The 25,879-nt window shown below is 38.7% G+C and overlaps 1 protein-coding gene and 1 long non-coding RNA gene across 2 annotated transcripts in view; one reads left to right on the plus strand and one right to left on the minus strand.

Moving 5' to 3' along the window:
* Window positions 1-25,879, minus strand: part of ADGRV1 (adhesion G protein-coupled receptor V1) — a 517,368-nt gene that overhangs the window by 16,460 nt on the left and 475,029 nt on the right. The gene's annotated exons all lie outside the window — the stretch shown is intronic.
* LOC118354251 (uncharacterized) lies at window positions 6,576-25,587 on the plus strand. Its single transcript, XR_004814404.2, has 4 exons — window positions 6,576-6,802; window positions 11,866-11,993; window positions 14,539-14,679; window positions 25,454-25,587. It is a non-coding gene; the product is annotated as an uncharacterized LOC118354251 (long non-coding RNA).

Raw genomic sequence — 25,879 nt, forward strand, 5'->3', positions numbered from 1 at the left:
TTGAACAACTAACTATGCTGTCAGTAGTTGGAATTAACTATGAATAAGGTATATCGTGATTCAGAGAATTTGAAAACAAAGAGATTTTGCTAATATAAAATTCCAGTGAATTAAGGCGAAAAAGAGATTAAAGGAATTAAAGAGGCTGACAGGTAAAAAAAATACTCAAAAATTGTTCACTGCTGTCCCTGAATTAAGGAATCCAGTGAATGTCACTGAAGATGAATAAAAATCCATAATGTTAATCTAAGAACAGTTTCCTAAAAAAGGAAAAAATGCAACTGAATCTGCAGCTTGAAGTATAATACCACGTACCAGAGAAATTTTGATACAGGTTCCTTAATACCAAACTGTAGCCTTACTAAGTTTTACACTTTAAGATATTCGAGTAGAAAAAAAGGCCAATCTCTTAATAAGTGGAAAATTTTAGACTAGCTTCAGACTTCTTTAAATTGACTACTAGTGTTAAAAGACAATGGAATAATTATTAAGTTCTGAGGGGAAAAGTTGTCCAAGAATATTATACCCAGCCAATATAGCATTTGACATTATCAAACACACACACACAAAATACAGGCAATGCAGAGTCCATGTATCTTCTTGGGTGAGGAAAACCCAAATTCCATGATAATAAAATATGACCAATAAAGACATGAATTTCCCATAGAGGAAAAAACAGAATGTGAAGATGGCAAACAAATCATAAAAATATCTGTATCTATGCATTTAGATATAAAACCAATATTGAGAAAAATTAGGAGAATTACAGAGGGTCAAATGAAAAAGTTAAGTCTAGACAACTTAAAAAGCATAATACTAACTAAAAAAATTCCCAAGTTTGGGAGAGAGGAGGTGGGAGATCTGAATATTGATGATTCTATCATCTTCTATAGCATAGAATCAATCAATACTATAAAATTAAAATACTTAGATTATAAAAACAGTGATTCTAATTCTTTAATGTATTTATAATTTATTTTCTTTCTTTCTTTCTTTCTTTCTTTCTTTCTTTCTTTCTTTCTTTCTTTCTTTCTTTCTTTCTTTCTTTCTTTTCTTTCTTTCTTTCTTCTCTCCCCTTCCTCCCTCCCTCCCTCCCTTCCTTCCTTCCTTCCTTCCTTCTCTTTCTCTCTCCCTTTCTTTCTCTCTCCCTTTCTTTCTCTCTTTCTTTCTTTCTTTCTCTCTTTCTTTCTTTCTCTTTCTCTCTTTCTCTCTCTTTCTTTCTTTCTTTCTTTCTTTCTTTCTTTCTTTCTTTCTCTCTCTCTCTCTCTCTCTCTTTCTCTTTCTTTCTTATGTTCTATGCCCAACGTGGGACTTGAACTCACAAACTCTAGATCTAGTCGCATGCTCTTCCAATGAGCCAGCCAAGTGAGTCTAGAGTACCTTTTGTGGTATAGAATAATTTTTTGTAATTCAACAATTATTCCTCTTCCATTTTAGTTTTTCTTGGGACAAATTCAAGTAAATTGAAATTAGGTCTTGTACATTATAGCAACTCTATCTAATATGGTTACATATTTAAAATTTACTTTTAACTAGACATTCAATATTTAGTGTGTTCACTTAATGTCACTTTTATTTTTAAACAGCCAATGGTATTTAAAGAGACTTAATGACATACATATGAATATAATAGGAATGGTTTTAAAAATGATCCTTTGTATTTAATGCCTTATTTGATCTTTTGAGTGCTCTTGATTTCCTTCTATAGAAGCGGGTTTTTCTCATATCACTTTTCTTTCCCTTCAGCCTGCAGAACTTCTTTTTAGCATTTCTTGTAGTTAAGATTTGTTAGAAATAAAATCTTTCATTTGCCTGAAAATGTCTTTATTCCATTTTCATTTTAAAAAGATATTTTCACCAGATATGGAATTCTAGGTTATCAGGTTGTTCATCTGTTTGGGGACTTCAAATCATTACATTGTCTTTTTTTTTTAAGATTTTATTTTTAAGTAATCTCTACAGACAACATGGGGCTCCAAGTCACAACACTGAGATCAAAAGTCACATGCTCTTCCAAGTCAGCTAGCTAGGTGCCCCAAAATATCATCACATTGTCTTTTGGTTTCCAGAATTTCTGATAAGAATAATGTTGATTTTTGTCATTTTCTTGTATGCAATGTTCCCTTCACTTGGGGAAGTGAAGGGAACATTGATTTCCTATTTAGATTTTCAAGAGTCTGACTATGATACATGTAGGTATGATTTTCTGTGTTGAGGATTCTCTAAGCTTTTTGGATCTGTGGTTTTTACTATCACATTTGGAAAACTCCTGGCTATCATTGTTTTCATTATGATCACTTAATGAGGATTATTTATGGGTGCAGTTTGAAGTGATTTTAAAAGTTTTTAACCTTAGGGTGCCTGGCTGGCTTAGTCAATAGAACATGTGACTTGATGTTGGGGTGCATTTGAGCCCCACATTGAGTGTAGAGATTACTTTAAAAAAAGGTTTTAATTCTTATACTTTTATTCTTTGTTCCAATTCTTTATAATAATATTTTCCTTTTTTCTCAGTGATTTTTTTTTCAACTAAAGCAAATTTGCCAGTATATTAAATAATGATCAATTCTATATAATGGGAACATGGACATGTGGATTTATTATTGTTTTTCTTTTCCATATTTTTAAAACCTTGAAACATAAAGATATTAAAATAATAGGAATAATATTTTGGGAACCATAGGAAAAATGTACAATTTCAAAACCTCCAGATAAATGTTAAATCTGTTATAAAATCCAGTTAAGAAATAGACAGTGGAATCATACAAATGGCCCAAACAAAACTAGTCTAAGTGCACAAAACAGGATAAAGAAAATAGAGAATTGAAATCTTCATTAAAATCACAAATTTGGGATTAAAAAACAGAGTATCTTCCATTAAGCTGACATCTTGCTGTCCTAGAAAGCAAGAGACTATGTCCAGTTCACCATTGTATTTTTAATTTTGTAGCATGGACCCTGGCACACAAGAAGAGCTTAAGAAATATTTGTGGAAGAAGAGATCATGGTTTTTAAATTTCAGCAGTGGGAGAGAGTAGGATGGGGGTGGGGACAGATGTGAGTTGGAGGCATGTGTTGGTTTTAGCCCTCTATTTCTCTCACCATAGGTAGTCCAGTAGTTGCTTAATAAAATTTTGTTTTGGTTTGGTCTCTCCATTTCACATGCTACATTGCCAAGACTCTCATGGGAGAGCCAAGCATCCACTCCGGGCTGGGTCTCTGTTTTTCTGGGTTGGTGCGCCTCTGGGTGGCAGGCTTACTAGGTGCTGAGTGCCCAGGTGGCTTCCTGGCTGCGTCTGGCTTCTCTGTTGGGGGTGGGTTTGTATATTGCTGCTGCTGCCTCTTGTAGTTACTTCTACTCAAAGTGCTCCACAGCTCTCTGCTCTGACTCTTCCCTTGGCAGACAACCATGAGAAGTCTCTGTGATCTCTTGCTTCTGGCTTTGCATCCTCTTGGGCTGCTGACCTACTGCTGTTTTGTATCACTAGTGATTTAGCAGCAAAGACAAGGGATTTCAAGCCAATGGCAGAACTGAAAAGATAAATCCAGTATTTGTGTACTTGTATATTTTTCTCAGGTGTGAGATAAGCAGGAGTTTCATTGTTCTTTGCTTCTTTTTTTTTTTTTTTAAGATTTTATTTATTTATTTATTCATGGAGATAGAGAGAGAGAGAGAGAGAGAGAGAGGCAGAGACACAGGCAGAGGAAGAAGCAGGCTCCATGCAGGGAGCTGGATGCGGGACTCAATCCCAGGACTCCAGGATCAGGCCCTGAGCCAATGTCAGGTGCTAAACTGCTGAGCCACCCACCCAGGGATCCCCTGTTCTTTGCTTCTTAACTCTTTTAGTTTTCAGTTTCAGTCCCTTTTGTTGAGGTTCTTATTTTTTATAAGAACCCACAATCAAATGTGTGCATTAAACATATCAGAGAGAGGAAACAAGAATTTATCTTGATGGCCATCAGTTAGTCAGCAAACTGAAATGCTTCGAAATCTACAGGAACAATTATTATCTGAATGTTTTTATGAATTACTTGGATAGGGTAGGCAATTACCTAGTGTAATTTACTTTCAAGATTTGGCTTAGAAAGATGTCTGTTCTAAATTTTGTAATCTCGGGGCACCTGGGTGGCTCAGTAGTTGAGCTCAACTGCCTTTGGCTTAGGTTGGGATCCCGGGGTTCTGGGATTGAGTCCCACATCAGGCTCCCCCCAGAGAGCCTGCTTCTCCCTCTGCCTATGCCTCTGCCTCTCTCTCTGTATCTCTCATGAGTAAATAAATAATATCTTTTAAAAAATTAAATTTCATAATATCTAACAATATCAATTTTATGTATTTTAATCATATATATCTAGACCATAGATAAGATTTTTTTTTCATGCGAAGTTTCTCTCTGCAACTTAAGGACGTAATTCTTGCATGTCACTTATGGACATAAGAAACATTTGGTTAGTCTTCTTTGCGATAAATATTCATGAAACAAGGGATAGTTACTAGGTCATGTCTCAGCAATCTCATCTCTAGGTAGGATTCCTGTTCCTTCAGCCTTTTCCCTTGAACTTACTGTGGAGGTCTAGAAAAGAAGGTTCATCTCTGAGATTCTCATTGTTCATCATGTTTCTGTTAAGTTTCAAAGCATGGAACATTAATCGGTCATGATATTATTTATCAGGAACCAGACTACTTCTCAAATCCCTGACCTCACCAACCTCCTGCTTTGAGAATCCCTAGATTAGAAAAATTTCAGAAGTATAAATTGAATTGGATGGTAGGATTGAGAGACAAAGACTGAAGGTGGTCATAATAATAGTGAGATGGAACTAAATAATGCAGAAGTTTGGAACCCGAGAACAATTTTTTCTGGTTTTAATAAGAACTGGTAAAGAGAACTGAGTTGGAATGAGCTTTGAATGTGAAACAGATTTTTCTAATTAAAATTATAAAAATACCAAACTGTACAATGATTATTTATTTAAATCACGTTGTATCTCTAAATACTTCTTAAAAATATAATTTGAAACCATTTTTGGTTTATTCTGAGAAACCTCTGCTAAAGGCACTGGAAATACCCAAAGTTTGTACACTGAAATAATATTAATGATAGTAATAACAACAATAGTAACAAAATGGTTAAATTGTCTTCATGTTTTCTTGTTGGTTTTTCTACATAGTAAAGATTATTCAAAAGTTTGCTTTTTGTTTTGTCTAACAGTAAAAAGTTTACAAGGTGTCCAGCAAACTATGGCCATGAGTCAAACTGGCCGACTGCTATGTGTATATGTAGATCAAATCACATAATACACATTTTAAATATCCTACATTTTTATCTGTCAATTATATCTCAATAAAGCTGAAAAAAAAAACCCCATAACAATTAAAAAAAAAAAAAAACTACTGATACACATAACAACATCAGTAGAAATCAAAATCCGTATGCTGGTTAAAAAAAATGCCAGACACAAAAGAGTACTAACTGCATGACTCTATTGACACAAAATCCTAGACATACAAATTCATATACAGGGACAGAAAACAGACCAGTGGTTGCCCTGCTCTGGGAGCAGAGGGAGAGAGCTTCTACAGGGGGGTCTGGGAATCTATTGGGGTAATGGAAATTATTGTGGTTTCATGGGTGTGTAACCATCTTGTTTTTTATTTTTTATTTTATTTTTTTTATTATTTTATTTTATTTTATTTTATTTTATTTTATTTTATTTTATTATTTTATTTTATTATTTTCCATCTTGTTTTTTAAAAGCCTGATAACAAACTAGAGTTTTGAATTTGTTGTCTTTTAAAATTTTTTTTTTTATTTTTGAATTTGTTGTCTTATCCCATTGGACACTAATCATTTAAACCGAGGATCAGCAAACTTTCTGAAAAGAGTCACATAGTAAACATTTTAGACTTAGCAGGACATAATGATTTTTGTTGAAACTATCCTGAAATTTTTAATTTCATACAATTTTCACAAGTCACAAAATATTATTCTCCTGTTTCCCCCCAATATTTATAAGCATGAAACCATTCTTTACTAGTATTTTTATGTTTGTTTGTTTGTTTTAAGATTTTATTTATTTATTTGACAGAAAGAACACAAGTCGGGGAGAGGCAGGAAGAGGGAGAAGGAGAAGCAGACTCCCCGCCGAGCTGGGAGCCCGATCCAGGGCTCAACTCGGGGCTTGTTCCAAGGATCCTGAGATCATGACCTGAGCGAAAGGCAGACAGATGACCGACTGAGCCACCCAGGCACCCCTCTACTAGTACTTTTAAACATAGGTCCTTCCAACAGCCTTTAAAATGCCTTTTTGAAAAACCACACCTTAAAAATTTATCATTCAGGGATCTGTTAACCATGCTATGGATGAAGCCCAATTGTTTGGACAGTGGTAGGTGACCAAAGAATAGGGTTGATGATGAAAAGGGGAAAACTGGATGACCGAGTGCCAATAAAAACAGGAGAAGGAATAATTTCGCTGTGTAAACTAAAGATCATACATGCAGAAGTGAAAACACATGGAGTTATTTCAAGTACCAGCCTGGAGACCAGGGAAGAAGGCAAAGTTAGAGGCTAAGTGGGGTGGTAAAAGCAGAAGCCATGTGGTTATATGATTATTTTAAGGAAGACACAATGAAGAGGAAAAGGCTGAGTGCTCAGGATTAAAAACAGCTGGAGGACATGAACAGGAAGAGGAACCAGTGGCATAAACAAGAACTGACCGGTCAGGCAGGTCAGAGAGGAGGACAGCCACAGCTAACTATACCACGGGAAACCCAAGGAAGATTCCGTTCCAGAAGAATGAGGTAGGCCACACTGTCAAGAATAGACTTCAAGAAGAAGCAAAAAGAGGCACTTATTTATTTCAGGTGTAACAAATGTCTCTGGGAAAAACAGTGACGAAAGAGAGAGTCGTGAGGATAGACCGAAATATATAATATATAGTGCTGTGCAGGATAAGGTACCCTGAGGTGAGGGAATCACTTGAGTCACGAAGTGCGATCAGCTAGCTTGATAACTCTGTTAACCCTGGATGGTAGTGTTTTCTTCCTTCCACTCCACCTACTTCATTCATTATGATTCTTATTCAGAGCTAAAGACTATGTAGCACAGAGTTCAATGCCTTTAAACTGAGAACTGAAGCAGGTGTTCCATGTGAAGGTCCTGAATGAATGTTGAATACATTTTCTACAGTGAGAGAGGAATGTGGGTGTGCCTTCCTGTCAATTTTACATCTTCTCTGACACCAAGATCCTTTCCGGAGATGCCCAATTTTTGCATCCCTGACTTCCTGTCCCACAAGTTGCTGAAAGCAGATAGTCAGTGGGCTTCTAAATCTTCTATACTGCCTTTTTTTTTTTTTTTTTTTTTTTTTTTTGCTACAAAACCTTTTTTCCATTTGGTCCACAGTTTGGGCAAAGGTCCTGGGGTATTTAAAAAGCTGCCTAGTGGCTTCAGGGAGAGGCTTGGGCAGAAGCCCTGGCCTCAGGGGGGCTGCCAATAGGGCCCCTCAAAGGTTGCTGGGCTCCAGAGGCTCCTAGTTGTTGTATTGCTTTTTTAAAAGGAAAAAAAGGGGATCCCTGGGTGGCTCAGCGGTTTAGCACCTGCCTTCGGCCCAGGGCCTGATCCTGGAGTCCCAGGATCGGGTCTGGCATCAGTCTCCCTGTATGGAGCCTGCTTCTCCCTCTGCCTGTGTCTCTGCCTCTCTCTCTCTCTGTCTCTCATGAATAAGTAAATAAAATCTTTTTTAAAAATAAATAAAAAATAAAATAAAACACACCCTAGTAAACTTTGAAGGAATTCTTCATCACAACGTGGTTAATCAAGTATCAGATGATTTAAATAATCTTGTTTTAGGAATTTTCAAGTGTCAATTTCAAAATAATGACATAGTCTGTGTAGACTTTTATAGAAATGTGGAACTCAGGCAGCCCAGGTGGCCCAGTGGTTTAGCGCCGCCTTTGGCCCAGGGTGTGATCCTGGAGACCCGGGATCCAGTCCCGCATCGTGCTCCCTGCATGGAGCCTGCTTTTCCCTCTGCCTGTGTCTCTGCCTCTCTCTTTCCCTCTCTCTCTGTGTGTCTGTCATGAATAAATTAAAAAAAAAAAAAAAAAGAAAGAAAGAAATGTGGAACTCAACACCTCATGTTTTGCTTTACTGAAATACAGGTATAAATCATGCCCCGAGGAGGCCAGGAATAGGTTTGTCATTATAATTGGCCAAACTGGCAAATTCTAGGACATCTCCAGAGCAGATAAAAATTATTTGAGGTAAAAATAAATAAATAAATAAAAATTCTTTGAGGTGTCACACTCCTGGAAATATTCACATTCATAGATTTAAGATAATACAGGATCTAAAGAGAAATCAATAATAATTCCAGATATTAAGAGCCAGAATATATAGTATCAAATATGTTGTTACTGTTTTCAAATACTCTTTTCTGCTGATTAATGAGCTACTTAGTAGGGACAAATCATTTAATATCCTTTTGTTAGTAATTTTTTTTTTAAAGTAGGCTCTCTGCCCAGCAAGGATCCCAATGTGGGGCTTGAATTCGTGACCCTAAGATCAAGACCTGAGCTGAGATCAAGTCTGGCACTTAACTGACTGAACCACCCAGGTGCCCCTCTGTTGTAACGTTTTAATTAGAGAAACAGGGATCCCTGGGTGGCGCAGCGGTTTGGCGCCTGCCTTTGGCCCAGGGCGCGATCCTGGAGACCCGGGATCGAATCCCACATCGGGCTCCCGGTGCATGGAGCCTGCTTCTCCCTCTGCCTATGTCTCTGCCTCTCTCTCTTTCTCTCTCTGTGACTATCATAAATAAATAAAAATTAAAAAAAAATAATAATTAGAGAAACAAAGACATTAAAATTTCTCCAGGAATGCTCCATGAAATACTTGATTTACCAACAAAACTCTGAAAAAAAGAAATCTAAGGATATTTTAATTTTGTAAAGGCAAAAATATAAAGCAGCTCTAGTTCATTGTTAATGTTTATTGCAAAGAAGGAAAAAAAAGAAAGAAAAAATACAGAGCAGCCAAAGAAACCTCCAAAATTTACACCAAATCTTAGAATTACACTAAGTCTCAGAAATAACCACTTTATCTTGGATATGAACTTTCTTAAAACTAAGTTTCTAGAGAGGGTTTATTTTCTCCAACCCGTTAATTATGTAAGGACATGTTTTCATATGTAAGCATTTTTTTTTTGAAAAAGAGCTGAAGATTGGATTTATAGTTGGGCAACTGCTAGGGTAACCTCAGATCCTGGTTTACTGGGACAACCCTGGTTTGCTTGGGACTCCTGGTTTAGTTTGTTGTCTCAGCATTTTTATTAACATCACCTTCTTTCACTCAAGTGTCGATGATAGTGCCTTACAAGGCAGTTTAGTGGGGTTAGTGAGGGCTCAGCAAGGGCCCAGCATTGTGAAAGCTATACTGTCTGACACAGCAGAGCTATTGGGTATACCTTAAACAACTCCTCAGATTCCAAACATCCTTCTTTAAAAAAAAAAGATTTTATTTATTCATGAGAGACAGAGAGAGAGAGAGAGGCAGAGACACAGGCAGAGGAAGAAGCAGGCTTCTCACAGCGAGCCCAATGCGGGACTCGATCCCAGATCCTGGAATTACACCCTGAGCCAAGGGCAGATGCTCAACCACTGAGCCACCCAGGTGTCCCCCAAACAAGCCTTCTTGACATGATGATAGTCTGCAATTTAAATTATTTCTTGATTATCTTTGATTCATTCATTGAGTTAATACAGAAGAACTGAGTGTCCACCTAGTAGTGCACTGTGGGTTCCCCTGCAGGCAGTGACCAGACAGCCTCAGTCCTCTCTCCAAAAGTACTTCATGTTCACTCACGTGGTTCAGTGTTCCAAGCTCCCCGAATTTCATATCACTGCCTCAGGGAAAATGAGTGAAGTGGAAGATGGGTTCAATGAAAGGCCTTGTTGAAACCTGGGGATGCTCTTCCAAATATTTTATCTTTCCTCAACAAAATAATGTTGCATAGCATGCCTTTTTGATTGTCCAATGCATGGGAAATTTGTCATTCGTACAAATAATGTAAAAGATGTAGTACTTGCTTCAAAAAACTTACAGTAGAGTTAAAAATATGAGATATGGAAATAAAATTAAGTCCTATGGCCTAAAATGCCTGCCATGATGTAGGTCCACACTCTCCAACTTCTTCCTCAACAGAATTTTTCAACTCTGCAATACTAGGCAAGTTTCATATGTGGACATGTATTAATGTTCTTACAAAGAAACTCGAAGATGGGGATCCCTGGCTGGCTCAGTGGTTTAGCATCTGCCTTCGGCCCAGGGCGCGATCCTGGAGTCCCGGGATTGAGTCCCGCGTCCGGCTCCCGGCATGGATCCTGCTTCTCCCTCTGCCTGTGTCTCTGCCCCTCTCTCTCTCCCTCTGTGTCTCTCATGAAAAAATAAAATAAATATAAAATAAAAATAAAAAAATTAAAAAAATAAAAATTAAAAAAAAAAAAGATTTATTTATTTATGAGAGACACAGAGAGAGGGGCAGAGACACAGGAGGAGGGAGAAGCATGCTCCACGCCGGGAGCCCGATGCAGGACTCAATCCCGGGACTCCAGGATTGTGCCCTGGGCCGAATGCAGGCACCAAACCGCTGAGCCACCCAGGGATCCCCTAAATAAAATCTTTAAACAAAAACAAAAACAAGGAAACTCAAAGGGAAAAAAAAGACTTCATGTATTTATTCCACAGCTAATTCTTAGAACACAAATTTCATACATATATACCAGAGTGAAAGATAAATTTTCTAGTATTTAAATACCATGATTTCAAGTCAAGAAATTATTTTCCTTTTATTTTTTAAAAAACAACCTTTTAAATAGGGTTTTTTTCTTAGACCAAAATAAACACAAAAATTAGGAAAAGGTATTATATTGTTTTATATTTGGAGTCCAAGGACATTATTCATTAGCTTCTACTCTTTAAGGAAGTAGAGTGTTCAATTCTTGACTGATAACTTAACAAAAGAAATCTAAACAAGGATTTTAGTATATCCCAAAATTTAATTTTCTTTATTGCTTATGACCATTCTCTTGTAGGGATTTAGAGGCTCCTGGGTGGCTCAGTTCGTTAAGCCTCCAACTGTTGATTTTGGCTCAGGCTGTGATCTCAGAGTTGGGGGATGAGGCTCCACACTCAGTGAGGAGTCTGCCTGAGATCCTCTCTTTCCCTCTCTCTCTCCCTCTTCCTCCACTCAAATGCCCAAGTGAGTGTGAGCACTCTCTCTCTCAAACAAATAAATAAATAGAATCTTTAAAAAAAAAAAAAAGAATAGGATTTAAAGTCAGATATCTTGGGACTGAATCTCTAATAAGTAGTATTAATATAATAAATATAATTATATACTAATTAGCATAATATGTAGCTGTGCTACTTGAATACTGCTATACTGAGCTATACTTTATTTATATGAACCTCAGTGTTTCGTCTGTAAAATGGGAATATCAACACCAGTTACATCAATGGGTTATTAGGAAGCTCAAATAAAATAAAATAAACATAAAAATATATTTTTAGGGGTGCCTGGGTGGCTCAGTCGGTTAAGCATCTGCCTTCAGCTTAGGTCATGATCTCAGGGTCCTGAGATCAAGCCCCACATTGGGATCCCTGCTCAGAGGGAGTCTGCTTCTTCCCCTCCCCTTGCTCTCTCTTGTGCTGTCTCCCTCTCTGAAATAAATAAATAAATAAAATCTTTAGAGATATATATATGTATTTTTAAAGATAAGGTGATATTATTTTTAATTGCCAAAAGGATTTTCCATAATTGGTCTCAATCTTAACCTGGTTGATTTATTTCTTTGTATAACAGATTCCTACCATTTGAGGTGGTCCACCACATGGCTGTGTTCAGAGAAATAATGTCACATTGTGAGGCCGGGCAGGATCTTCGCGGTTAAATATTTTACATGGCTAAGAACCATTTCTTTCCCAGAAGAGGTAAAGAATACAAACCAAGGTGCTGTTCTGCCTTAAGTGTGATTAGAAATACAATTCTTGACTATATTTCTTAAGGCATGGGTATGGGTATCAGTTTCTTCACTGTTATGACTTATTCTTTATTGAGTCATTTCACAAAAGGGAGGGTGTTAATGCTTCAGTGGTTCCCAAAACCTTCAGAGTAAAGCATACAAATTTGTAACTTGGTTAATAAAGCATTCTGTGTGTTTGAGCCTTGCCTGTTACCACTCCCTGCCTGAGACTCCCCACTCCAGGCACATGAATCATCAGGCACTTTTAGTTCCTCCAAATGTGCTTTAGCTTCTCCCGGGTTTGCCTCCTTTTACCCTCTGCTCCTCTTCCTTGCCTAGCCTGGCTAGCTTTACCCATTAGTTAAGTACTGGCTTCCTCTGTTGACTTCTGTGGACATCCCACCAGCCCATACTGGGTTGGGTAACCAGACCCTCTCACTGCACCTGCTTTACGGCACTTGTTAGGCTCTATCCTACTGGTTTTCTAATTGGCTTCCTATATCACACTGTAGCCTGTAAATGTCCAAAAGCAAGATAATGGGATTTCTTCATTTCTATGAGCCCAGCACAGCACCCTACAAACAGCAAGTTTTTCATAAATATTTGTTGAGTGGATAAGTGAATTTATGAAGTCCAAAAAAAATGTGTACAACAAAAATCAGAGGGGCCTGAATAGATCAGTCAGTTAAGTGTCTGCCTTTGGCTCAGGTCATGATCTCAGGGTTCAGGGATCCAGCCCCGCATCGGGCCCTCTACTCAGCAAGAAGTCTGCTTCTCCCTCTCTCCCTGCACCTCCCCTCATCATGGGTGCATGAGCATGCACACCCTCTGTCTCTCTCTAATAAATAAAATCTTAAAAAAAAAAAAAAGAAAAATCAAGATATCTTTATGAACAGCTTCTACATCTTAAGGGCTTACTCTTATCTAAGATATGAGTAAAATTGTACTATCTATGCCATTTCCTCAACACATCTTAGAAATTCTGGAAGACTTAAATTGGGGTACTCTCTTTGGCATCTGCTCTGTGACTCATTTCACTTAAGTATGAAGGTATGTGTTCACAAATTTTTATAGGCCAAGTTGGAACAACCACCACCACTAGTGGGAGCGGATGAAAGGCATGTTATGGGAAAGACAATAAATGCTGAATTCTGTGTGTGTCTAAAGCTTTTGGGAGTATATGTAAAAAAGCATGACACATTTTACTATTTGATTGGTTTAAATATAGTTTTAATTTAAGTCTATCAGGCAATAGCTATATCTAAAAAGAAAATTTGCTAAAATTAAGGAACTAAATCCCAAACCCTAAAATTTGGTTTCCTTTATGTAGTTTTGCACATAGTGGTTTGTACTTTCCCTTTAAATTTTACCACCTTTATAAGAGAATGCACATTTTACATTTACAGCATATTGATTCCTCTTTCCTACATATTTTATGTCCATGTGTGAAATTAATAGGCTTGAGATATGGTAGTTGGATCCTCTTCATTTTATTAAATCTTTAAGATACAAACTTGAAGTCAGTGGCATACTAAGTATTTACATTTCCTTTTTAATACTTGCCAAATTTTAGGGGGCTGGGTGACTCAGTTGGTTAAGCGCCTGCCTTCAGCTCAGGTCATAATCCTGGGGTCCTGGGAGGGAGCCCTGCATGGAGCTCGCTCCTCAGTGGGGAGTCCGCCTTTCCCTCTGCTCATGGGTGAGCGCTCTCTCTCTCATTCTCTCTTTCTCAAATAAATAAATAAATAAGTAAAATCTTTAAAAAAAATAGTTGCTACATTTTAAGAAAGGGGCACTCTCTCCATCCTACAAGCAGACTGACTGCCTGTGACATTGCAATTTCTAATAAAAAATATAGACTTGGTTTTCCATTTAGTTTCTGACATGAAACTCCTAAAATCCTTGGAACTTCCTTTAGTGAGGAGAGCAATAAAATTGTCTTTTGTTATGTTAATGAGGTGACTTTTGGAAAGTACCTAAGGATGGAGACCAGTTGCCCATGGAGCCAAGCCTGTGATTACACAGTTGACCTTTCAGTCTGACCCCTGACCTCTGGGGACAAGTGCAGGGGCCAGAAGTTGAACTGATCTCCAATAGCCAATGATGTAATCAATCACACCTATGTAATGAAGCCTTCATAAAGACTCAAAAGGATGGGGTTTAGAGTTTCTAGGTTGGTGAACACCTGGAGATGTTGGGAGAGTGGGGCGCCTGGAGAGCACACAGAAGCTCTGTGTCATCTTCCCTGCCTTGCCCAGTGCATCTCTTCTGTTTGGCTGATCCTGAGTTATATCCTTTTACAATAACCAGTCATCTGTTTCTCTGAGTTCTGTGAGCTGCTCTAGCAAATTAACTGAAACCAAGGCAGCGGTCTTGGGAACCTCTGATTTATAGCCAGTTGGTCACAAGTACAGGTAACTACCTGGGTTATGACTGCTATCTGACTTGGGGTTGTGGGGGAGTAGTCCTGTGGGACTGAACCTCTAACTTGTGGAATCTGATGTTATCTCCAGCAGCTAGTGCTAGAATTGAGTTCAACAGCAGGCCTCCCAGTTGGCGTCCTGAGAACTCCTTGTTGGTGGTATATGGGAAACCCCCTACATACACACACACTGGAACCTGGCCTTGGAATACCACTTACTGCCAAACTGACAGTAAGTATGTGTCTTTAATAAGTTGTATGATGGATTTAACCTCTGCACAAAAACTGATAAAATAAGTACTCTATTAAAAACATACTCTTTTTGGGGTGCCTGACTGGCTCTGTTGGTAGAGCATGCAAGTCTTGATCTTGGGGTCATGAGTTCGGCCCCATGGTGGGCATAGAGCTTACTTAAAAAAAAATAATAATAACATTCTCATTTATTGTAGTAGTAAATCAGACAAAGTTAGTGGGATTTCCAGAAACATAAGATGCAAAAATCAGCACACAAAAAAGGAAAGGAAATTTCTACTTCATTGCACTCCTCTATGTGCCAATCACATATCAGGGGCTTTGAAAACACTGTCATTCAAACTTTTCAACAATGCCATGAAGTATGTATTATCATCCTTTATCCTATGAGCCGTTGTTCAGAGAGTTTCAGTAACTTCCTCAAGTACACAGAGTTCTCTTTAGCAGGTTTAGAAATGTGGGTTTGAAGTGGCTAGCAGCACCGGTCTTTGTGCTTCCCTTACAGTGGAGCAGTGAGGTAGTTCAGGGAAAGGTCAAAGTCCAGGTGGGACCAGGAGGTATTTGTGGAGATAGAGAGCACCAGAAGCTATGTAGGGTGGGCTTCACATACTGAAGTCACAAGGACGGCACTGGACATGACACCTGGGATGGCACCTTCTCTCTCCTCCTCTCTACCCTGCAATTCAATCTCCACCCCCCATGTCTTGGCAGTTTTCCCTCCAAAATATCTCTTGAACCTTGGATTTCCCTCCAAATCCACTGCTAAAATGCTAGTCAGACACCATGACATCACACCTTCACCAAAGCAAGAATCTCTGTATCAATTAGCTTCTACCCTTTTGCCCTCCTCTCCTGCAATAATTCTCTGTAACAGAAGATTCCACTTCACTGCTTATAATGCTTTAATGCTAACTCCTCCTCTAAGATAAAGGCTCCAGTCTTAAAATATCTTATAAGCCTCTAGAAGACCTGGATTCTACCTACTTTTCCAAGCTCTTTGCTGTCCCCCACTTGTATTTTCCACATCCAGCTACACTATTCTAAATTCAAATCCTCCAAGGGCTTTGCATATTAATTTTTCCAATTATCCCATGACTGTGTATTACATAGGTAGGATGGCCAGGTGCAGTCCTAAGGGCCGCTCCCTCGTGCGAGGTTCTCTGTGGCTGGAGAATGCATTAATTTCCCTCAGGACTGGTACTACTTAGCCTTCTGATCTCACTTCTTCAGCAATCTCCCAAATTATATGACTTCCTTCTGTTTATGCTTTCATAGCACCCTATATTGTTCTCTTGTAGAACTTATCACAGGTTTTGGCAATGTTTGTGTGATTATTTCATTAAAATCTGCCTCCTACAGTAGAAGCAGTCTCTGATTTTGTGAGCTCTGTTTGGGACCATTCCTGTTTTGTTTCCCATTTTACTCTCAGAACCTGATGTGGTGACTGACTTAAGTACTTTTGAATGAATAAGTGATGAGAGATGCTATGTGTTGAAATCTTTGTAGAAATGACCTAAAATATGATTTGTAAGTATATTACTGATGAAGGTAATAACAAAACGCAAATTTATTGGAAACCCCAAAGGGACTTCTAACTAAAGACACATTGATTGGGATGCCTGGGTGGCTCAGCAGTTAAAGTGTCTGCCTTTGGTTCAGCTCATGATCCTGGAGTCCTGGGATGGAGTCCCACATCGGGCTGCCTGCATGAAGCCTGCTTCTCCCTCTGCCTGTGTCTCTGCCTCTCTCAATCTGTGTCTCTCATGAATAAATAAATAAAATCTTTAAAAAAAGAGACAGATTTAGAATGTAAATAGTTAAACTAAACCTAACAGTTTGTTGTACAAAGACAAAACATTCAGGAAACCAATGACAAATGGTTGTTTAGCCATTTGAGTCAAGAATCTGTCAAGAGATTCTTCATCATGAACCTGTGACCCAGATCCTTTATTTCTTGGTGTCTTCTTCCATTTTTATTTGTATTATTATTTTTTTAATAAATTAAAAAATATTTATTTGAGAGAGAGAGAAAGAGAAAGAGAGAGAAAGCATGAGTGAGGAGAGGAAAAGGGAGAAGCAGACTCCCTCTTGAGCAGGGAGCCTAAAGTAGGGCTGGATCCCAGGACCCCGGGATCATGACCTGAGCTGAAGTCAGATACTTAGCCAACTGAGCCACCCAAGTGCCCCTCCTCTTCCATTTTTAAATTTAGAAATTTACCAATGTCCTCCAACCAAAGTAGAGGTAAAGGTGCTTTATCAGATGACTTTAGCTTCATAAAAAATTTTCCTTTTAAGCTTGTTTTCCTTTTTAATTTTATAGTAACTAAAGAATTTAGACCACTTTTTAATTTTATAATTACTTTAAATATTTTATTTATTTATTTGACAGAGAGAGAGCGTGCATGCACAAGGAAGGAGTGTGACAGGCAGAGGGAGAGGGAGAAACAGGCCCTCTGCCAATCAGGGAGCCTGACATGGGACTGGACGCAGGACCCTGGGATCATGACCTGAGATGATACCAAGAGTTGGAGGCTTAACTGACTTTGCCACCCAGGCAGCCCAAGACTTTAACTAATTTTTATACCCAGTATGGGGCTCAAAATTACAACCTTGAGATCAAAAGTTGCATGCTCTACCAACTGAGCCAGTCAGGCACCCCTGGACCATCTTTAGTTTCAACTTCTGACTACCACTACCACTACCACTACCATGGGTACCACTACCCATCCCACTCCAAAATCAGGGCAGCAGCAGGGTTTGTAAAAAGTACATAGATCTCTATCTGGCAATCTTGGATTCTAGTTCCAATTCTGTCATTTGTAGCTGTGAAAGCCTGGGGTCCCAATTTCTCATCTGCAAAATCAAGGCTGGAGACTGGATTATATGGGTCTTTCTAGAATTACAGTTTGATTTTTTAAATAACTACAGAATACAACATAGTTGTAGATATTCAGTTTCCTCTTGGGTATTATCACAAAGAAGGTTAAATTTATGAGTTTACTTTCTATAGACAAGTGGTCCATTTCCCCAGCCACACACAAATCTCATTGTAAATTAATACATCATGAATACTTGAGTAGTGAATCAGCTTTTGGAGCCTTGTCAAATCTGTTTTTCAGCCTACAAAGTTAAGGATCAAACTTTGATCTATGGTGTCCCCAAAGATAAATTCAGCCTCTAAAATATACTTGAAAGAAAACAAACAATACCACATCTTATACAACATTAAAATACTGCTGAATCCAATCAAGAGAAGTGATTATAGAACAGACAAGAAGGGAAATATTCTACGTGCTTTCCAAAGTGCCTTCTAAGTTAGCCTGGATCATGGCCTGCATGGCTGAGAATGGTAGTAGGGAAATTTAAAAAACAGATCTTTAATAGTGATTTTTGCTCTTCTTGCTACATAGATCACAATTATATGTGGTGGAGAAGAAAGAGTACCTCGAGTAAATGTCAACCATAGTTGTTTATAAGGAAAGGAAATGAGTTTCGGAGCTAGTTCTAATCCATAAATATAATAGCAAAACATTCTATATATATCTGTCTAAATAATTTTGATCTTAAAACACCCACAACAGTCTGCATCAATTTCTTAGCTCAGAGAAAATTAAATATTTGAAACCCAGGCTTTTCCCATTTTAGGCTGATTACTGCTTTTTCTCATCTATGCTATAGCTTTTGGTTTTAATTATAGAAGTCTTGTTTTATTTTTCCAACATGAAAGAATCTTTGCCTCATTGTTTTTATAATAATCCTCTAGGAACTTAAGGCAACATTTCTTTCCCAGTGAATCCTGTCCTTTCAGATTTGCCTGGGACTGAACAATGGTGATGATTCAAATGCTAAGTACTGGGAACCAAGGATAGACCATTCTGGAATTAGTGTGGTCATTATCAGTTTACTGCAAATACAGCAGAATGGGCCTTCATGTTTTTACTATTTTTGCCCCAGTGTGTGTGTGTGTGTGTGTGTGTGTGTGTGTGTGTGTAAGGGAAGATTGGTGGTAAACAGTTATTTAAATTCGAGATACACCAGGAACGCCTGGGTACCTCAGTGGTTGAGCATCTGCCTTTGGCTCAGGTCATGATCCCAGGGTCCTGGGATCAAGTCCTGCATCAGGCAACCCGTGGGGAGCCTGCTGCTCCCTCTGCCTGTGTCTCTGCCTCTCTCTATTTCTCTCATGAATAGATAAATAAAATGTTTAAAAAAATAAATTTGAGATACACCAGTATAACTAAACATATTGGAAAAGTACAATAAACCTTTCAATATTCTTAGCATTCATTCAACTATTTATTCATTCATGGGTTCATTCATTCACTCAACATATCTGAAGAGGTTTAGAACAGAGATAAAACATGTAACACCTATCTTCAAGTGGCTACAGGTCAGTGAGAGAAAAACAAAGGTGAGGATATTTTGGCATTTAAATGCAGTGATAAGGAAAAAAAATATTTTGTAGATCTAAGGAAATACACCAAAAAGTGGCTGGGACTAAGCAGAGAAGAACCCTTGCAAGAGGAGGCAGGAAAGGGTAGTAAGTACAAGAAGACCAAACATGTTCCTGCCAGAGTAACGGGTAGAGAAGAGCAGTGAAGCTTCTGATATCAGACTGAATAAAATCTTCATGTAGCACTTTATTTTCAGTGTAAAGGGAATCACAGATGTTTACTTAAATGGGCCATATGGTTCCCAATGAGTACATTACAAACCCAAAATGAATCCTGTTGATTGTTCAAAATTATAATTCTGAGAAGTGTGATTAGATTTTAAACTATATTGTAGAGTGTTGCTTGAGGGGGCATGAGGAACTCTGAAGAACTGTAAAGCTGGTATACTTCTAGTGAGTTCTAACATCAGGGTGACTTTATTTTTTAAAGATTTTATTTATTTATTTGAGAACGAGAAAAAAAGAGAGAGAACATACACAAGTGGAGGGAGGGGTGGGAGGGCAGAGAGAGAGGGAGCAGCAGACTCCCCATTCAGCAGGGAGCCAGCTGCGGGGCTGATCCCAGGAGCCTGGGATCATGACTTGAGCTGAAGGCAGACACTTATATGACTGAGCCACCCAGGAGCCCCAGAGTGACTTTATTTTAAAAAGGGTTAACAAAGTTGTTGAGGTTGTGAATCAATAGCATGCCAGTCTGTTGATTTCAAAAGCAACCCAGATTGATCTTATGAAAACAGAAAAGACTTAAAATGGTTCAGGCTAAGTACTGGTGTCATCTATGAAGTTAGTTTCCTAATTTCTTACCCAGGATTATAGCCATCAATAAGATCTAGCTTTTGCTTTGTCTACTGTGTGATTACGGATTATTTATCCGGCTAAGAGATACTTTTCTATAGCATGAACTCTGTTTTTTTTTTAAAGGTAGATAGATAGATTTATTTATTTATAGATAGATTTATTTATCTATTTATGAGAAAAGAAGGGGGGGAGGGGCAGAGGGGGAGACAGAGGGAGAGAGAAAATCCCAAGCCAATTCTCAGCTGAACATAGAGACCTGCTCAGGGCTTGATCCCATGACCCATGAGATCATGACCTGAGCTGAAACCAACAGTTAGGTGCTCAATGGACTGAGCCACCTGGGTGCCCTGACATGAACTCTTTAGTAGTTCCTTTGGTAATAACTCAAATCTTTAATAAGATCACTATTAGTTGGGGTGCCTGGGTGGTTCAGTCAGTTAAGCAACCAACTCTGGGTTTCAGCTTGGGTTGTGATCTCAGGGTCATGGGAATGAGCTCTAAGTTGGGCTCTATGTTCAGTGTGGAGTCTGCTTGGGACTCTCTCTCCCTCTGCCCCTCCCTCCTGTTCTCTCTCTCTTTCTCAAATCAATCTTTAAGACAAAAGATTACCATTAGTTAACAAGCATAAATTCTCAAATGCTTTATAGGATGCCTACAGAGTAAATTCAAGGGTTAATAACAAATAGCCCGAACTGGCAATAGGCTTCCCTACTAGTAATGGCTAATTCATCTCTGACCTGAGGGAGTTTATACAAAGAGTCAAACCACAGCACCTACAGGAAAGTACAGAGGTGTTCTTTGTGGAGGTTATGGGAAAGTCCTCTGAGGTGATCCTACGTACTACCTGGTTACTGTAATTCTGGGAACGAGTGACCATGATCTGCAAGATGGATACCTTCTGTTCTGCAAGGTTGGATGCCTGCCTTCAGATGTTAGAAAATCAAAAACTTTATGAGTATATTGCTTGTTGGCATTAACAGGCCAGGCATTTCTCCTGTTGCTTCCACACACCCTCCCTACAGAAGTGGCCCATAAATGACAGAGCCAAGTCACAGAACAAATCCTGTTTCTAGTTCAATGCCGCAAACATAGATTAGGTCATATCTTGGAATTCTTCCACCGAGAAAACTTACAAGAAGCAAAGCAACTTTTCAAAGCATAGCAAAACAAACATTTACTCCATGAGTTACTGAACTTGGCACATGGAAAATATGCACTTCCAGTAAAGTTAGTGAGTTAGCTAAGACACCGACTTCACCTTCCTGGTTGCCTGAGGCCACCAGACTGCTCTGGGAGGCTAACCTTACTTGTATTCCTAATTCCACCACTAAATCTATTATTAGAAGCAAAGCATGTAACCTTTAGCTCTTCGGCAGGACAATGCTGCTGGCTATCACCACATTTCTTAGGATAAATGTTTGATAACTAAGTATGTCCTTTTAATATAAACACTTTTGATAGTACACACTGGAAAGCTAGGAAGCATGTAAATAATTTGAAAATGTCAGTTTGGGATGAGGTGTGAAAACTTGTGAGTCATTTCAAGAGATTTCCCTAAATTGGGACTTGTAGGAGGGGAATGCAGGCATTGGAAATTTCAAATAAGAGATTTAATTCAACAAGAATTTACTGAGGACCTTGTGCCAGCCCTGTAATTAAGCTTTCCCAGCAGTATAAAAGGAGCAGGAGAGTGGGTCTTCAGGGAAATGGCTGGGGAACTGCCCCAGGTAGTGTAGGATGTGCCAAATAAGCGAAAATACAGAATACAATGTGGGGGCTGGCATCAGAAGAGATTATGGTAAACTAGGGAGGCACAGAAGGTTTTAAGGAAGTGGTATATTTAAAGCTGGATCCTTAAGAAAGGGAAGATCTGGAAAAATTTTAAAAAGGAGAACAGAATTACACATGAACATATCAGCACAGTCTAAGGCAAGAAGACGGGAATGAAATAAAATCCCTCTGTATCGTGTATGGCCATAATCTCAGTATTTGTTCTTTCCAGCCAATATACCCTAGCAATAGTACTTTCCGTGCTTTGTTGATCTGGTTACCATGAAAAGCTCTAGCATAAATGCATTTATTCAAAATAAATTTGGAAAATTATTTAAGACCATGCAACTTTTTTCTGCCTTTCTTGTTTCCTTTTTGTTTTTTTAAAAAAGAAACTATCTTTACTGAGTGTTTGCTTACGCACCAAGCACCAGGGCTAAGCACTTTACAACTGTTATTTCATTAACTGGGACTTAGGTATGGCACTTTACCTAGAACTCACACTTAAGCCTGTCTGATTCCAGGTCCTTCACTCTGTGCTGTCATTTACCAAGACTGATGTTGCCTGGGCTCTCTCTGAGCAATCTCTTTGGGGTGGGTTTCTTTCTTCTTTCTTTCTTGCTTTTTGATTTTAGATTTTATTTGTTTATTCATGAGAAACACAGAGAGGCAGAGACACAGGCAGAGGGAGAAGCAGGCTCCTCACAAGGAGCCTGATGTGGGACTCGATACCCTGACCTAGGATCATGCCCGGAGCCAAAGGCAGATGTTCAACCGCTGAGCCACTGAGGCATCCCTCTTCGGGGTTTTCAATGCATTCTTATGGGTCTGGTTATTCACCCTAATGATTCTAGGATGTGATGTTTCAGATTACAGCTTTCACTGTTCTTCTAACTGCATTCCTGATCTGTTCAGAGAAGCGTCATTTAGGCAAATTATATTACATGGCCCACTCCAAGTGGACAATTTCAAGACCAGTGTTTACATATCATGTTAGCAGCATGTAGTTTAAAGGATTATCTTGACAGGTCTAGGGAGCACTAGTTGTCATGTTCATCTACTTTCATAAATTTAGGAGAGGTAAGACCTGAGGGCTAAGAATACCTGAAATGAAAGGGAGAGCAAAAAGTAGCATGTGACTTCCCCTCTGACCACCTTGTTACTTTTATTCCAGATAGTTTTGTTGGCCAGGACTGAGCCCGGCCTCTCTGAGGTCTGCAACACCCCCTGACAAAGCTGCTGAAACCCCAAGTGTCGGAGGGGCCACTTCTAGCTCTCCCTCTTCCTCTGTCTCTCCCAAACGTAGACCATGCAGTTCTAGAGACTTTTAAACCTCACATTCGAAGTGATAGTTTTGATACTAAAAAATTAACATTGATCTTCAGAAGTTAATTATAAAAATTCACATGAACTCAAATATAAGAGAGTATTATGGAAAACTTTAGAGTCACATATTTTCAGGCAATTTTCTAAACTAAACCAATCAATCTGAAGTTTTCTTCCTGACTCTAAAATGAATACGTTGAAGTCTGTTATGAACAATTTTTTTTTTTTAAGAAAAGTACATTTTACCCTGATTGTTTTGTCCCACTTGCCATCTTATCAGTCCTTCATTGTGTTCACTTCAGGGGTCTGCACTAGGGCTAAACTTTTCGATCTCCACATCAAGTATCTCTGTCCTCGTTTTCCTCCTGTTACACCTGTTTTGGTAAATGATGTTAAGTTTAACTTCCTTCTGATGCAGTAATACTAGATGAGCCTAAAGTGAAAATGGAACCTTACATAATGAACCTAATACTAACCACACTTAACTGTGAGAGAAAAACAAGACAAACATGTTTAAAAATAATGTTGAGGCGCTTTTGGGTAGATGAGTTCAAAATATAATGGAAACTAAATGCAATAGGAAATTTTAGGATAAAAGCCAAAAAACAGACCAAAATACCTACTCTAATAGACCCTCACTTTGTGAAACTAATAATGTAATGGAACTCACTGATGACGATTCAGAAATAATACAAACAGAAGAGTCAATTCAGGAAAAAAAATTTTAAAGAAAATTTAAATTTGTCTGCACCAAACAACTGAAAATGGACCTTCCATTGCTATCTTCTTTTTTTTTTTAGAGAAAGAGTGAGAGCGAGTTGGGGGGGTGGGCAGAGAGAGAATATCAAGTGGGCCAATACTGGGCTGGATCTCATGACCCTGAGATCATGAGTTAGATGCTTAACCGACTCAGCCACCCAGGAGCCCCAATTGCTGGCATTTTAAAAAGGGACTTCCATTCAGTAGGTGGCATCTTTATTTTGTGAATGGTTTCCTTTGATTGCATATTGTGTAGAATTGTTGAATCACTATGTCGTACACCTGAAATTAACATAACATTGAATATCAACTATACTTCAATAAGAAATTGCCTTTTAGGATTTTATTTATTTGAGAAAGAGAGAGAGACAGAGACAGAGATAGAGCATGAGCAGGGGGGAGGAGGCAGCAGGAGAAGCAGACACCTCACTGAGCAGGGCTTGATCCCAGGATCCCCCAGATGGTGACTTGAGCTGAAGGCAGACGCTTAACCTACTGAGCCACCCAGGCGCCTTCAATAACAAAAAATTTAAATAAATAAAGGGGGACTCCCAGGCCTTCTCTTGTTTCTCTACTCCTGGAGAGGAAGTCAACTTGGTAAAGCCCAAGTGCCTTAGCAATCCACTTTCCAGGGTCAGGCTTGGGTCATGATTCCAGGGTGGAGAAGCAGCCCTGTGTTGGGCTCCATGCTGAGCACTGAGCCTGCTGGAGGGTCTCTCTGCCCCTCCCCATCCACTCACTCTCACTCTAGCTGCCTCTGCACCCACTCTCTCTCTTTCTCTCAAAATAAATAAATACCATCTTTTAAAAAATGCCAATATCATGGCAAGAGGCACACCTGAAACTAGCACTGTGGGACTGCCGACAGAGGATTAATGGACAGTAAGCCACGTTCAGCAAAAGAGCACAAATTAGGGGGTCGTGGGCAGGGGGCCAGAGAAGGAGAAAGACTTGGGAAGTGGGTGAGGAGCTACAAAAGATGAACTTTAATGTTAACTACACTGGAATTAAAAAAAAAAAAAGATAAACTTCTGCGTATTCTATTTTGAACACGTCACTAGCATGTGTCTGTCAGTGACAGCAAAAATTTTCTGACCTGCATTTTGCCAGACTACTCTCAGCCTTCGCAACAGGATTAGAAGATGCAGTTCAATAGACGTTTATGGTTTTGAACTGTTAAATAGTGCTTTCATTATTTTTACTTCCCCCCCAACCCCAAAAAGGGGTATGAGGTAGTAGTGCCTCATGACCAGATCAAATGGTACTAACGAATAACAATGGTTATTTGGAAATAACCTAGAACAAAGAGTGCTTTCTCCTTTTCTAGCCGTGTGTGTGTGTGTGTGTGTGTGTGTGTGAGCGTGTATATGGTTGTTGATCATCGCTTCTAAAAAGGAGATGACTTCTTTGAGAAGTCAGTCCATGCTTACCATTAGTAAATACCACTATGAAATGTATTTACCAAAAGAATTTTATTTCCCCAGCTCTATTCTGTTCAAGAACATCAAAGGGCAGAAAGCATAAGGAAAAAATTATGACACCCCATCCATGCAGCAGAATATATATTCCACATATATGTATACACAGAGTAATTATAAATAACTTCTGCTGTCTAACTCGTTTTCTCCCTTTTGTTTTTTACTGAAAGGCCCAGAAAGAAGAGGAGAGTAACACAAAGTCATTAACTTTGTTGCAATCTAGTCTTTCTTGTTCCAGAGCCACCACAACATTTTTAGATTTAATTTTACTGGTAAATAAAACACTTCTAAAGTTCAATAACAAGTTAATGGTCCAAGTTTGGTTTTTTGCCCCCTTTCTCTTTAAGCCATATTGACCTTTATAGAAGCAAAAGAACAACATTTGACATTTCGCGGAAAATAAAGACACATAATTTAGCAATTTTTAACCAATCGCCACACGTTACAGCTTTAGAGTTGCTCAACTCTTTCCAGACACAAATGTCTCACAAGTATGCTTCATATTCTTTTAAAATCACAAGTAAATAAACAAAATTTTAATTAGATGAGCCTGTATCGCATATTTGCCTGACGTCATCCCCTTCACTCTGGGAAAA

The sequence above is a fragment of the Canis lupus genome, chromosome 3 (genome assembly GCF_003254725.2).
Source record: "Canis lupus dingo isolate Sandy chromosome 3, ASM325472v2, whole genome shotgun sequence".
Lineage (NCBI taxonomy): Eukaryota > Metazoa > Chordata > Mammalia > Carnivora > Canidae > Canis > Canis lupus.